The 17,393-nt window shown below is 29.9% G+C and overlaps 1 protein-coding gene across 3 annotated transcripts in view; it reads right to left on the bottom strand.

The window, feature by feature from the left end:
* Window positions 1-17,393, bottom strand: part of LOC126770304 (inositol-trisphosphate 3-kinase homolog) — a 65,629-nt gene that overhangs the window by 3,451 nt on the left and 44,785 nt on the right. The window lies entirely within an intron of this gene.

The raw sequence follows: 17,393 nt of genomic DNA, 5'->3' as shown, positions 1-17,393 counted from the left end.
GATGTCTTCTGGTAAACATTACGTATTAAAGTAATTGAAACGGAGCATGAAAATGTGACGTAAGACCGTGTCCTTAGAATAATAATATGACGTAAAGGGAAGATAATAGTTCGCTCGCATCCAAACGTGACGCCCTAACTTCTTGAGGCTCGACTTTGCGTCCACGTATGACGTACCTCACTCACGTTTGGACACAAGCTTGTATTAAAATCGACACTTAGTCTGATGAATATATTTTTCGGGCTCATGACGTATTTTTGATTGTCATACCGCTGCCTAAAACGTGTCTGGTCTTTGAAACTATTCGTTTGAAGGCAAATTTCAATAACTTTGTAAATGTTTATGGTTTGAACGGTCTCTACTTATTAAAATAACATTTGGCCTTATTTTCTTTTTTAATATTTATTTTTACCACTCATATACTCATTTTTAAGTGCACACTTTACTCATTAAATATTAACACATGATCTTTATTCGTTGTCCTCTATTCCATTTATTGAATATTGTGTACAAGAAAAATTATCTAGCAGAGTTTTACTTTCGGTCGCCTAGCCCTCCCCCTGAATTATTTATAATAACGTGCATATTACATATAACACATAGATAAAACGGTAGGTAACGGGTAGATAATAAACATATTCATAACATATAAATAAAGATAGTATAATATAACATTTAAAGTTTTTATTTATTACCAAATGATTTATTATATCTCACTGGTGGTAGGGCTTTGTGCAAGCTCGTCTGGGTAGGTACCACCCACTCATCAGATATTCTACCGCAAAACTGCAATACTTGATATTGTTGTGTTCCGGTTTGAAGGGTGAGGGAGCCAGTGTAATTACAGGCACAAGGGACATAAAATCTTAGTTCCCAAGGTTGGTGGCGCATTGGCTATAAGCGATGGTTGACATTTCTTACAATGCCAATGTCTAAGGGCGTTTGGTGACCACTTACCATCAGGTGGCCCACATGCTCGTCCACCTTCCTATTCTATAAAAAAAAAATATATATATATTTTTATAATATTGTATAAAAAACGAAAATATTATCATTGTTCATCAGTGTAAGAGGGTTTGATAACCTTTCTACTTGCCAAACGGCAATTATTTTTATTGTTGTTGTTTTGTATTACAGTTTGAATGGTCAATGACAGGACAATTACAGGCAGCAAGTACAGTACAGCAAAAATAAAGAATGGGTACAATTACAATTGTCTATGGACAATTATGACCATTATTTTAAAATACCATCCTAATCACATAAATAATAATATAGTATATACAACTGTTATGTATTTATGCGACGCGTCAAGGTAATTAAATAAATATGAATATGTTAAATGACAGCTATTTGAGGATATTTAACGTTTGAAACAATCAAAACACAGGTAATCTTGCACATTTAAATCGTGCTGAGTAAATATCGATAAAAATGTAAATAGTAGACGTAAATAGGATAGAACTACGTTGTACCTATTAATTGTACTTACACTCAAACGTACAGAAGCAAAATAATAGCGATGACCATTTACCGATCACCGATAACAAATAAGACTTCTGTAACAAGTCGACATACACTGTGATGAAAGAGAATCAAAATATTTTTGAGTCACATAAGTCTCTTACAATTACCTCTAAATCGTCATGTAACATGATTAAATACAATTTAAACCTACAACCGTATTTATAAGCTCAGTAATTACTCTTATTCTAAAATTATGTAAAATATTTATATATACATGTCATGTATGGAAATCCGAACCCTATTTTTTATTATAATCTGTATTCTTATCTTCTTAAAGCCTTACGAATCAATGTTTTTTAACATAAGGCAAACATGTCTAACTAATTTAAAAAAACAAAAAACAAAAAAATCGCTGTGTAATTTATTTTTCCATCAAATAAAGTTTTGCTATTGTTGTCTTAATATCTTTGTTTATATCTTATATCTCTGTCTACGTTTACATATAATACGCTCTATATGTAACAAACACAATAGTAATGGTAACATTATAATAATTACCATACACTGTAGTCTGTACACTGTTGTCTATGCTAATATAAAATAGTAATTTTGCCGTGAATCTTGAAGAATCAGAAAAAAACAAAGCGGGCCTCTTTATAATTTAAGCATGATAATAATTGAGACAAATGATATCATGCTTTGTAGACGTTATGATCATACACCTACACGGATATATCATTCCATGTAATTTAAGATTCTTAATAAACAAGGCAGGCAAAACGTACAACAGGCATTGACTGGATTCGTTTAAAATTTAATGTTTAAAAAGATAAAATTTTAGGAATAGGGTTTTAAATATAAATAGGGTATTAAATACGAGTAGCATAAGATTATTTCCTAACCTTATGCTGTTTAATTAACTCGAGTATAAAATATTTTAGCCATCCATACAGTAATTTAGATATGATATTAAATTGACTTCGACCATTTCTATGTGTAGAACGAAAACATTTTTTATTTTGATATTTTATAATATGGCAACAATAAGTCTTTTTTTATGGTACCGTAATAAAAATTTTAATTAGAATTTTAACTTTATGTTAAGCCTTTTAAACTGACAATTATATGATTTAATTATTTATAGAAATAGTTTAGTCAATCAATAGTAAAATAGTCTAAAAAAATATTAAGTACTAAACTGTAAGTAACCGCAACATCTACTTATGTAAAACGAGGAACAATGACAAAGTTGTTTACTTAATACGTCCCCCTTTGAACAGCTTAGTCAGGTCAGGGTCACTACAAGAAAGTTACATAGCTGCAGTATGCATATATTGCCTTTGCGCAGTGCATTATGCACAGACAGCGCGTGGATTTAATGCACTTCTGAAGGCCAAGATTGCATATCGATTTCGCTGTACTATATAAATTCACGTCCATACATTTGATATGCTTATCGAGTTTTATCGGCTAGTAGGTCAAATAAAACATGGATAGGGGAGAGTAGCCTAAAGCGGATGATGAAATTATGAATGTCAATGTGTGAGTATGCCGACAGTATCAAAACATCCCCGAGTTTCATGCAGCTCCGATCGGGCGCAAGAATTGTGATTTAACGTTTGTAATATAAAAAAATAAAAATTTACAAAAAAAACTAAGTATTTATCTTTCGATTGATCAATAACTTCGACATATATCATATTGTTAATAATATTATATAATATGATTTTTGTAGTCTGTAACTTAGAAAAAGGACAACAACCGGTAAGAATACTGGTATTTTTGTTTTGCTCGTGGGCAAAGCAAGTAGGGCAAAGCAAATACGTTGGGTACATACTTTGCCTTGATACATACGATAGAGTTTATTTTATTTATTATAAAACGTTTACAGTTGATTCGGACAAAGCGAGTTTCTGAAGGGCCTTTAAAATTTCGCAATAAATAATTATTTAATACAAATTTACACCATTGGGCTGTTTTAATTGTAAGTTTGAAACCTCTTTTATCAAACAGAAAAAAATACTATAATCAAACGAAAAAAATAATGGGCTTTAATGTTAACTTACCCGCTTCAGGCCACTTTCCCCTACCATATTCTTGGATAGTATATAAGTTTAATCATAATAAAATAAACAATAATCGATAACTTAAAAATAAAAGCATAAATTTCTCTTTACGATAAATTAAACTACTGAACGCACACAAATGTAAAAATTAAAACACATAGTATTATTATTCGCCTACAACCTCAACTGCATATTTCTAGCGTTTGTCAGACGACGTTCTAAACTAGAACAAAATGAATGCACGATGCCCTCCTATTCGACAAAAGGATTGGGGAACAAAAGACGCGCGAATGCATTGTCATAATGCCCCCGTACTTTTCCGATGTTTATAATGTTACAGATGTGTTCGTGTCGGTACGTTCAAATCAAATATGTTTAGCACCAGCTAATAGATTATGCCAGTTTGCTCTCGCAACACATATGAGATGTTATAATATATTAAATCTCAAAATGTCACAAACATCCAAAAGGCGTCAGTAATATTTAATTACTTTTGTGCTAATTATTATTTTTAGATAGTTAAGAATTTTATGAGTTATTATTACGAGATGTGATAACAATCTTGAACGATTATATGACGTAGGCATTAATTCATTATAGCACATATTTTTACCAGTCACTGTTCATGGTCACATATATATATAAGTTAATAATATTGTAAGGTTAAAATAATACCTAACGACTTGAATATAGATTACGAACACGTAGTATTGAATATGAGAAATAGAAGCCACACTACACCAATACGGCCCTGTACTCTTATTTCACTTATTTAATTAATAAATCCGAAACAGCTATTTTTATACTATAACATAAATATATATGTACATATACAGTCGTTGTAAGCCGCTGATTATATTATGACGACAGCAGCAGCAGATTAATTATATTATTTCCTGCTAATTAATGCGTGACTTTTTAAAGATAACAATATTTTAAAGAAAACCGTTAATTGTTCTCACATAAACTTTTTGGTATTTGTATGAATTATAACGATTGAAACGTTCATGTTTTTATATTATAATTATTATAATTTAAGACTAAATAAGTAGAATATGATCCAGACCCTCTTCAGAAAGACCTTTGTCCAGCAGTGTGTGGATGTTTCTTACATACTCTAAAGCGTCACCGTTGGTCGATATTAATTTTATAAATACAAAGCTATTTTGAATATAATAAATATGATCATATTAAACCCGTTCGATAAACCCACGTCACAATATTTGTAACCGCATCATACGAATCGCCCTTCATGGCGAGAAGTCGAGCGTCGCGCCGCGTCGTCGTATCTATCTTTGTCAAAATCTATGAACCTATGAATATCGACAGCTCTAGATCAAGATGTATATCGACAAAGTATTTACAAGACTTACTGCAGCGGAATATAAAGTGTTAATATTATGAAGACAAATACACTTTTGAAAGCTAGTGTATGAATATTGTATATTTTAAACAGATCATAACACAATATGTTTCAAATAAAAAAAAAGTTATTATTTAAGAAAATTATACTTGCGCATTCATAAGCTAATTTCGTTAACAAATAAAACTATCGATAACGTCAAACCGATTGTTTTGTCGAAAACTCCTTACAATAATATATTGATATACTAAGAGGCTTATATTGAATGGGACTGTTGTAAGTGTCGAAATATGACGCAGGACAATCCGAGTACGCAGGTGGTCCGTGTTGGTACAGCTGTACAATCTTCCCAACAACGATATTAATAAACATTTATAAGCATTTAGTCTTCTGATATGACTCATTTTGTAATAACACAATGAAATAATGTTCAAAGATAATATTGAAATAATTATATTTAACTGCATTACTAAAAACAAAAATAATGATAAAAGATAAATATTTTTATATGTATTATTATCAATAAATAACGGAACTTTGAACTATGCTATCACTATCTTCTAATATCTATTTAGTTATAAAATTAAACATATTATTCAATTGAGAGACTAAAATGATTTAGAAAATAATAGGATAATAAAAATAATGGACGCTATGAGGCAATATTTAAATACGACAAATTTAAAGCAACAACAAAAGGACGAAAATTTTGAATAATGAGCATTTAGCCGACAGGAAGCGAGCGTGCAAGAATGCAGAAACAGAAATATATTAAAGGTAATCTGTGTTTATTTAAAGAAAACTGCATTTGTGGTTTGCTGAATCTGTTTTATTAATTAACTAGTCCCGATTTCACTCGTTTTGAAATTAAGAAATATTATTTTATACGTCATTTAATATCTCCGAAAAAGTCATCGGATTAGTAGCTTTTGCGTGAATCCGTAATAGAAAATAACAAATAAACAATACCAATATCGTTATTACATTCGTATTATAACATCAATCATTATCATGTTTTAAAGCGATAGTTCTCTGCAAGAAAAGTTAAACAGGGAACCTTTTTTTTATAGAATAGGAAGGCGGACGAGCATATGGGCCACCTGATGCTAAGTGGTCACCAAACGCCCTTAGACATTGGCATTGTAAGAAATGTCAACTATCGCTTACATATCCAATGCGCCACCAACCTTGGGAACTAAGATGTTATGTCCCTTGTGCCTGTAATTACACTGGCTCACTCACCCTTCAAACCGGAACACAACAATACTAAGTACTGCTGTTTTGCGGTAGAATATCTGATGAGTGGGTGGTACCTACCCAGATGAGCTTGCACAAAGCCCTACCACCAGAACCTTATTTTTTATTGCTTAATGAAGTCCTCTAACGAATAAGGAAAACTATTAGAGGATATACCACGACGTTGTTACCCTCGTGTAATCGGATATACACCTGTTGGATTTTCTTATGAAATTTTTAAGTTTCCTCACAACATTTTCCTCCTTTGACACTAGCGAGCGATAAATAATAATTCTTAATTTCGAAGTAAGTATATATTTGTAACCCGGAGTACGTGAAGGTTAGATAATATAATTCCAAATATTTAACATAATATGAACTACATTTTCGATGTGTTTGCTATGTTTGGTGTTTATAACTATTTTATCGCACCCTTAAAAGATAACAACGTAACTTAATATCGTTAAAGTTAATAAATACAGCCTACAACATCTTTATTTTATTTATTTCATTATATCAACAAGCGAGATTGATCTCTTATCGTTCGAGGATAACCATCACGACTTGGTTTGTCAGCTCATTCAATTCGGGGTCAAATGTTAATGATATCGGCAAGCGGAAACCCGCACTAGCGAATACAAAATAACAAACCAACTGCTGTCCAAAGCGGAACTCTACAGTACCATGGCTTTGGCTTGAGGACATGCCGCACGCACCACTAACCAAGTCAAGGCACTGGGGACAGTTGCAATGTTACCTTATAAATTCCCAATACAAGTCACAAATAAACGATACGAAGGATCTTGTTGATTGGAGTATGCATAAAAAATGTTTGCATCGTTAATTAATTCCATCTATAATGAAACAATATCTTTAAAGTCTTAATACGAAACCACGTTTCACTAAATTTGTCAATAGACTCATTACATTTAGGTACAAGGTAAAAATAAATCATTTTTGAAGCATTAAATTGAAGCATGAAGAAAAATAAGTTTTTTAAAAGATTTAAAGGAAAAATATAATTTAAATCTATCAAAATTGGCAACTCATAATTGGCATGTATACAACGAAACAAAATAATTCAATCAAAATTCAGGATACGTCGCGGAAGCGGAAGCAATGTTCATGTTTATCCTATGTGTCCTGTTAATCGCCTCCATCATATATAAAGAAACAGTTTACCTCCTAGCTCATTGCGTGATCAAACCTTTACACGACACAACAAAAAAATTCTAAAGTTTATATTATGATGATAAACGCGTAAGTTTTAAAGTGAATAATGCATTATTTTTATGTTTAACGAACGATTATAGCTTGAAGAAGTCGCATCATATTTAAAAGTTTTGTTTTGTGCCAATTGTAACTCAGTCTGTATACGATATAAGTTATTCGATTATGGCAAATTAATAACTATGTAGGGTTCTCTTCACACTATATTATTCTGAAAGAATAAACATCGTATCTCACTCGTGAAATGTTGAAAATCGACTTACGGTGATTCGTTATTCTGATCCTTTAAATGTTATAATTATTATTAGAGTAAATGTCCCATATCATTTTTCGTCCTTTGGCCATTGTGTTCCATGGTAAGTTTCGAGTTTATTCCTTTCTGCACTAAGCGGATTAATAACAAAAAAAATAACGTGATGTAAGAAATAAACAGCGGGAGACACTTTTATCTGGCTTGGTCGGGTCTAATCAGGTCTAGTCTAGTTTGATCTTACGATCTGTTGGTAAGTTTTTCTAACATTAGCTCATTCAGCATTATCTATTTTTCCGCAATAATTGTTGTATTTATATTAATATTCAAAACATAGATAATTATACAATATTTTCTTTACTTCTTTAACAGTAAATATTAAATAATTGTAGTAAGTAGTATATATTGACATTGCTATTGATTTTATTTATTATTAATATTAAGTATAATTAGGTATTTAACTGATAGAATGAAATGTGACATAAATGATTTGTATTAAGTTTTTGGTAATTTTATTTTGATAATTTAAACAAAAATAAAACGCGTAATGAATTCCTTTACCTAAATCATTTTAGTAAAATTTATATTCACTTACCAGAAATATTCATTTTAGGGGAGACGATTACTTAAATAAGCTGTTTTCTTCTTTCGAATGTAAAATAAATGATGTCAGGGACAAAACAGTGTTTAAGTAAACAGCCGCTAAACAACAATTATAGTAAGACCGTCAATATATAAGACGTTATAAATGTCAGTGTGTAACAGGTAAACTGCTTAGTCAATAACCGTTCCATATAAGAATGTACAATTTACTATTAGAGAAGTAATGTATGTGGCTATGTGTCGATGATCACGTGGAAACTTGGATTTCGCTTGATGATAATTATCATTTTATGACACTGGATCCGGTCTTCCTTATATGGTTTGTCTCGGAAAAAATCTCATTCTACATCTTTACGAACCTTATTACGCATATAATAATTAGAATGGTTTTAAGACGAAGACGTAGTCCAAGTTCTACCCTACATACCTATACTAGAAGGAAATAAAATTCCTAAACGTAATATATGACGTAATATAGTAATATCTACATAACCAAATTCGTTCTTAAATAAATGCATGTGTAAAGGTTTTCCTTTGTCTTTGTACAATAGCTTGTTATGAAATAGAGCGCATCTCCACAAGGCTATAAAGTGCGTCACTTTTCAATAATTCAAAACTTGTTTCGACATTTTCAGACTTAAATTTATTGGCTGGGCTCATATACAGGTTATAAATATTTATTTGTTTTTTTATCCCTAAAGGCTTATCCATAATGTCAATTTAATATTAAAGTTTTATATGAAATTTAATGGAACTTTATAATGATTTCAGTTTGTTTGTTAAAAAAAGCTATTTGGTAAAATTAAACTAAATTTTAAACACGAAATGCTATAATCAAATTCGATGTAGTAGTATCCAGTAGTTTTACTCCCATCGCGCTCAAAGAACTGCGTAAAATGACCAATGAATGAATAATGGTCATTTTATAGATACATATGTGTATATATATTTTACCATTGATGAATTTAACAATCCTGTATATTTAAAGGATTTTTATACAATAAATTATATCTTGTCAATTAGTATAAACATAGCATCATTATGTGAATTTGAGCTCGCAGTGTGTTTAATTATACTTATTTTCAATTATCGTAAGTTTGCTTAAGTGAGAAATTATTTATAAATTAATTATTTTAAGAATAAATTGCTGTTATTTTACAATTTTAAAGTATTCTTATAAAACCGGCATTATTATCACAATTATGATATATTATAATATGTCATAGTGCAAAAAAAATCTAATCAAAAAGTAAGGCATAATAATAGAGGGAACTTAATAAAAAATTGTATATATAACATATTCATTTAATTTTTCGAAACGAAGATGATATAAATATAAAAATAATATAATTCTGTTGCATTGTGTAATATGTTTTATATTTTTGGAATGTGATATTTCGTAACCTTTTTTTTTTGTTGTTTTTCTTCAAAATCATAAGAAATTCAATTGATCGGTAAAACCGTTTTGCTGTATAGCTTATGTTATTTTGATTGTGTAATGGGTACACTTGTCGCGTCCTACAAATGTGATTGCACAACCCATGGGTGCCACTGACATGCTTAATACCTACAAATCTTCTACACATGTGACTGACTAAATTTTAGACTGATCTTATTTTTTTTAAATTGTTTTAAACTCTACAATGCCAACCGACTACAAACTGTTTTATACTTCATTTAATTATACTTTTTTCATATACTACACTTGTGCATTCTATATTTATTTTTGAAGTATATATGTTATTCTAACAAGTAAGTACTAGATTTTATTTAACTTTTACCGTTATAATGATGGTCCGTGCTATAAAAAAACAGCAGATATGACGTGTAGTAAATTACTTAAATGAATTCATCTAATTCAACGGCACACAACGTCCACGAGCTTACTATTTCTTGAATCGTTGACCCATTTTATAATTTCATTGAGTGACTTGTTAGTTAACATAAAATGGATTCCGTGATTTAATAACAAACGCTTTTATTTGTTTGTGCTGCCGAAATGAACGGAAATGAAAAAAGTTATAATATTTACATTAAGAATATTTTAACTTATAAATAAAAAAGAGTATTATGATTGAGTAGAAATAGAAGAAAAGTCAAAAAGAAGGAATAAGCCTAGAAACGAGTGTACTTTAGATACGTTTATTGCAGAACATGAATGATGAATAAAACTATATAATAACTGACATCGTATTACGTGAGTCTCTAACACGTCTGAGAGAAGCAAACACGACGCACCAGATAAACCGCAGATGTAAACTAAAATGATAACTTATCGACGTCGTTTGTCTTGTAAACCATCTACTTATCGAGATTATAATCAAATCTTATCACAAAAGTCGTGACTTATATCTGGGATTAATCAGTGACGTAGGTATGTATTTAACGATTAAAACAAAAACAAAGCATCGACAAAAACTATACATGGCTCACCTTGCAATGTGAAAGTCATATGTTAGACAATAGATAGATAGCACAAGAGCTATTTTGTCTGTCTAACTGTATGAACGATTTTGTCACCAATTCTATTATTTAAGTTCCACGCTTGGGTAAAAGATACAAGTAATATACAATTTAGCGATTTTGTATAATAGAAAATGCACTATTGTTTAATTCGTTTTAAATATTTTTTGAGATTCACATACGTATAATTTTTACATCGGTGTATATTATGTAGTATATAATTAGTAAATACTTATTATTAATGTTTTGTTTTACAATTTCTGGCGTAACTAAGCTTTGTGAAAGATTTATAGGTAGTATCTTAAAAAATGTACCTAACAATATATTTAGAAATCCTGGCACAGCAACTTATAAAATGAAAAAAAAAAGTGATAACTTTTAGCGTAGAGTGCCACTATATAGGAGTTTTGGCAACCGAACTGTATTGACGCATAAAACTTTACGGTCACAAACATTTTTATTGCTAAATAGATAATGATGATATATTTTAAAGCCTGTCCGACAAATATATACCGAAGTGCAAACTGCACACGTTTTTTATATTTTTCCGTTGTATAGTAACTTATATGAAGGTTGACAAGACAAACCTTTTGGCATTATATCTTTGCCTTTGGATAATATGATAAGTATATAATTTTTTGAATACTTATCATATCAACGGTGTACAATGAATATGTTGATTTTTATAATATTAAATATTAACGACAAACTTTGTTATCCATCGGATGGATTCATATATGTATGTATATCATATGTTGCAGTTAGATAACGTCATGATATAACCCGGGAAGTATTGGTAACATGACTTCCGGTTGAAGTCGCCGAGATAAATATGTTTTTAAATGATTTACACGTGTAGTTTAAATTGTCAATTATTTACGCTAGGTAATGCAGTCTCACTCGTATTAATATATGTCATGTAACTCATAGTTACATACGTAACTCTTTTGTAATATGCAAGTAACTGAATTATAACGGATCAAAGTAAGATAGTATAGAATAAAGATCTAATTTTAATATTGTTCATTGACATTTGTTTATTAATGAGTACAGTAATAATTTTGTTTTTTCTTTTAAAGCACAATTTAACTAGTATTAATTATACTAAGAATTTTATTTTCATTTAATTAACTGGTGACCTCGACATCGCATGGGTAATGTTACAAAACGATAATAATAATTAATGAAATAGGAAACGCCCGCACCGTCCTCTTATCCCTTCCCTATTATGACGATAGTCAGTAAAATACGTTAAGCTATTTTCAATTTTTCAAACGTTACCTTCTTTAGTTTTATTTTTTGTTAGTAGGCAAAAAAAAATTGACTATCATGCTTGGAATAAAAAAATATAGACTCCTCGAATATAAGGTCAATTAAAATAAGAGATACAGTAAAGGCAGGGGCAACACATTAGTTAATAGAAAAAAAACTATGACTAAAAATGTATTGTCTAAGTTTGTAATGTCTTTGGATTCAAAATATAATTAATTAAAATTGTAATAAATATTAGCTCGCTATTCTCCCTAAAATATGTACATTAAGTAAACCGAGTATGAAGAAACTAGAACCGTATACTGTCCACAATATATTTTATTGTCTCACCGCATGATTTAAAACCACTTCTTTGTATATAATCAAAACCGTACGTCATCGAATTGCATTATAACGATATAAAAAATCTTTATCTAAATCGCAAGTTAAAAACAATTTTAAAAATATCTTTATTACAATTTAACTCGTGAACCGGATAAATATATTTTAATGTGATGAACACAATTACAGAATATAATACAATTAAAGCTATAGTAATCAAACAATGGTAATGAATTGACGTCATCGCGTTTTATATTTAGTAAATATCAGGGGTTATCTTACATTTTTAATTCGTTTTTAAAGTATGTAACTTGTCTATTTTAGTCGATAAAGTTATATCACAACTCTTCAAATTATCGCGTGATTTTTTATTACATAAACAGAAAAGTTCTTTAACATTTCTGGCTGATGAAATTAATTATTTTCATTGTAACAATAATCCTTGATAACATTTTCAGTTATATATCTTTAAAAAATATTCATATAATACGAATAATGAGACAAAATAAGGATTTGCAAAATAATATGACAGGAAAAATAACGGTTATACTCGGAGTATATATAAATATTAAACAAGTTGTTAGATAATAAAGTATATGATGTATTCACTTATATCTTGTTTATCATTTTTAAAGGGTACACTCATAATTAATTTCTGAACATGTTTAATCAGAAGTGGTTTCACTTTAAAAGTAAACAACAGATGTGTGTTTGTATTCACGTCGACAACTTGCTATTCACAAGAGACAAAGATGGTTTTGAAGTTAAATGGGAAGTGGAACAAATGTTAATTTTTCTTTGTATTTAAAACGAGTCTAATACCTATCACACAAAAAAAAAACCGGTTTTTTATGAGCCTTTTATGATTCTTTTTGAAATGTAACGATCAAATTCATAAACATTTAACGTAAGTTACTCTATTCTAAGAAATTGTTTTACAATTAATTGTAAAAAAATATGAACAGTGCCTATTAAAATCATTATTGCTGAATCCTGTCAACTATTTTAAGTTGTTAAACAAGCTGGATGTTCTGCTGACCTTGTTTTAACCAAATAATAAAAAATGTCAAAAGACGAATGCATCTTTATTTAAATAAATTATAACCTAATATTTTTACAAGCTAATGTTTATTAATAAGATGACAAAATGTTTTCAAATTTTGCAATTTATTTAAGGCGCCCGTTAAAATTACGCAGCGTTGTATCATTTTTAATTGACAATTTAAGTTAATTACAGAAACCAAACACGTGTTGCCAATTTTAATAAAATCAAAATTATTTTTAGTTTTTCCTAAAAAAAATAATTAAAAATAACCATCGCACGAAAAAAGTATTATCAAATCAGCTATGAATATCTTTAGTTTATTTAAATAATATAAAAATATTAATTACCTCCAGAAATAAGTACATTTTGATAATAAAGTTTGTTTCACCATATTAATAGTGACGAATGTGTACCAATATTTATTTTAGTATTATTCAATGAATACTATTTGGTAACAAATATGTTTTTCTTGTACAATACGTTGGAATAACATCGGATCTGATAAAGACTGCTTATTCAAAATGAGTCCTAAACTTGACAATATTTTAGATAATTGGTATATTGGCGACGCCATTCTGTAGTGTATTCAATTTTAAGGCACAATCACTGACCAAGTCACGAAAGCATTGCCAAAGTCTATATTTATATGTTTTGAAAAGGTTAGTTTCTACTGCTCTATAAGCCTTAGGCGTACAGTCGTTTAAATAATTTTTATTTATCTATCATATATAACAGTCTTGTAAAATAATAAAACATAAGTTTGAACTCACATTTATTCCACTGATAATATGGAGTTTAAAAAAACATGTAAAATGACTGATTTTAATTTGTACATTCACATTCACATCAGTAATCCTGTCCCAAATCAATTTATTTCTAATTTTTAAAATTATTTTTATTCGCGTGGTCGAAAATAATGTTAAATTATTTAAAAAAATAACTAAACAGTAAAATGGCGGTAAACATTTTTATAAATTAAGTCCAGTAACCAATGTTTCTGTGACAAGATAAGTAGGATTATCCGGTTATATTATGTAATATACTTAAATGCTTATTTAATATTATGTTAAGATTTTGTATTTTTAAACACAAATAAACCTCTACTACTGCGATTACTATTCCGATAGACATAAACTCATTTAACTAAAATTACATATTTCAGTTTAAAGATCTTTATTTACTCAAAGAAATATTTAGAAATAAGAATTCGTCTTTACTATAAAATTAAGTTGTTAAAGTATTTGTATTATTGTCTAACTTTAAACATAAGAAAAGAACATGCAAATGCCTAAATTGATCAATCAAACTTAAATAAAGAGGCGACATCTTCAGAATCTTTTATCGTTGACAACTTGCCAAATAATACCAAAGTACAAGATTATTTACTATGTAAAATAAATATCGATTCTAAGGTACTATATAGTTACTCTACACAGATATGATACTTAGACTTAGAAATTATATCTACCTACGAACCAAATAAAACCAAAATATTTTTTAGCCTTTTACATTTACCTTTGAATTGTCGAGCGTTGACTTTCCGAAATATATGTTTTAATCTTATAAAAAAAAAACATTGTAGTTATAAACATGTTTAAAAGAAAAGAGCGTACTTTTGTTTTACGTTTTCGTCATAAGTGAAAATAGCCACGTGTACTCCACTTTCTAAACGGTAAGAATACGAGAAGTCGAAAGTTGCGGGACAGAGACAGCAATCGTGACTGGTGAACGTGCCTCTCGCGCCAGTACTTATCACCTTGCCTCGTTCATTTACTAAATGATTTCGCTAACTTTAATAATTATGATAATGAATAATACATGATCGATTTCTGAATGGCGATATATATAAACTTACGTTAAAAACTTGTTGAAATTCATTCATTATATATATATTGTATACATATTCCATTGACGTCTTTTTTCCTAGCAATCTGTTAACGATTAGTTTATTGTAGTTTGTTATATTTTATCACGTATCTTTAAAATATATTATTGCCTTTATTAGATAGGTATATAGGATGTGTGGAGTGAGAAAGGGTCAGAGAGTCGACGAAGGAAGGTTGATGAGGATAAGATAGTGAATGGGTAGATCGATAGACTGGAGGATGCGGGTTACGAACGTGATGTTAGCAATGGCTTGGTATACCTAAAGAACGTATTGCTATTTGTTGTAATATAAAAATGAAGGCGCTTGAATGGGGATTGAGAAAATGATAAATAAATAATAATAATGTTTACTTCCGTAACCGTAATAGCCTGTGAATGTCCCACTGCTGGGCTAAAGGCCTCCTCTCCTCTTTTTGAGGAGAGGGTTTGGAGCTTATTCCACCACGCTGCTCCAATGCGGGTTGGTAGAATTCACATGTAGCAGAACTTCAGTGAAATTAGACACATGCAGGTTTCCTCACGATGTTTTCCTTCACCGGAAAGCACGAGATGAATTATAATCACAAATTAAGCACATGAAAATTCAGTGGTGCTTGCCCGGGTTTGAACCCACGATCATCGGTTAAGATTCACGCGTTCTTACCACAGGGCCATCTCGGCTTTTTTTACTTAATAGAAACCAATTAGTAAAAACCTATCGGATAATAGGTACGAAATGTGGGCTGCTCCAAACTATACAGGCGAAGCCCCGGGCAAAAGCTACTATAATAAATAAAATTAGTATGTATTCTTATCTGGGAGATATGTCCAGACTTATAATTATATCCAAGAGAATTTATGCGCTTAAATAAACACATAGAAAAACAACAGTACATAAATATATACATACCTGTCTGTTTGAACGATAAACTCAAAAACTATATAAGGTTTTTTTTCACCAATAAAATAAGTGATTCATGAGCAAGATGAGTTTTAAAGATGTCGAAAAAAACCATGCCGACTGGAAGCTTTACTAGCGTGCGCCGAATAATAAAATAAAATTATATACATTACGATATAAACGTTCTATGTTTTTATTAAACCCTTATTCCAAACGTGCGAAGGCGGGTGTGTACTCTTTAATTAATGACAATAAAATATAATATTTATCATTAAAACAATGATGAAATTTACGGAATTATTGAATAAGAAAGTGTAAAGATTCCGCGATGCATCATTGAAAGTTTAAAGTACAAAGCTCTTTAATATATAACCTGTCGTTGACATCGGCTTGTATGCGATTTATAAATAAATGTTCACTTAATGCACTAACTATGTCCAATGATTTCACCTGTTTAACTATAATTTCAAATTTAATATAAGGAAACTTTTCATTAAAAAAAGTTAACGTTTTGATTACTTTAGCTATTGTCATAGTTTACTAAAGTTGTTCCTTACAAGAATAAAACAATAATTCCTTTTTTTAATGAACCTTGCATTCTTTTGTAATATTTTTTACATATTTTTAAAGTGTCCCCGCCGGGTCAGTTTGTTTTAAAATATGTAGTGACAGTTTGTCTAAAACCGATAAACTCATTAACTTCCTAACGTGTATAATTCATTAATTTTGATTAAATTGGCAGATAAATTACACCGACTTTACTGACGTACGCTGCGTAAAAAAAAAGAGTTACATGTAATACGATATAAGCCTTTTATGTAGATTCTTATTGTGATTGTCTTATACTGAGCGAAGCCGGGACGGATGGATAGAGATATATATATTGGTACAATTTCCCTAAAATCATTTGAAGAGAAAAAAAAACTACGCATAATATTGTTCCTTCGATATAAGGTCATCTGTTATCGTAAGCTTATGGAGCCTCAGAGGCGTCTACCCGCCGACGCTTACAACCTTGACTATGTGCGGCTCAGTCGAGTGCTTGACTCTCATTGCAATGTGGACCTAACCCCTAAAGTTATAAGAGTTAAATTTAATTTATCAATAGTGATATGAGGCAAAGCTGTGTGGTAATCCTCCTTGATAACATACTGATTTTTGAAGTTTTAAAACCTAAAATTTATAAAATATATATTTTAATAACTTTGTATTTTTCCTTTTTATCACGCATAAGAGCTATATATATAGAGAGAGAGAGAAACAGTCTAACATTAATATTTAATGAGCTTATAAGTCATTAAACTTCACTC

The sequence above is a fragment of the Nymphalis io genome, chromosome 8 (assembly GCF_905147045.1).
Source record: "Nymphalis io chromosome 8, ilAglIoxx1.1, whole genome shotgun sequence".
NCBI classification, from domain to species: Eukaryota; Metazoa; Arthropoda; class Insecta; order Lepidoptera; family Nymphalidae; genus Nymphalis; species Nymphalis io.
The sequence above is the reverse complement of the archived record's forward strand: the minus strand, read 5'-3'. Positions and strand labels throughout refer to the sequence as shown.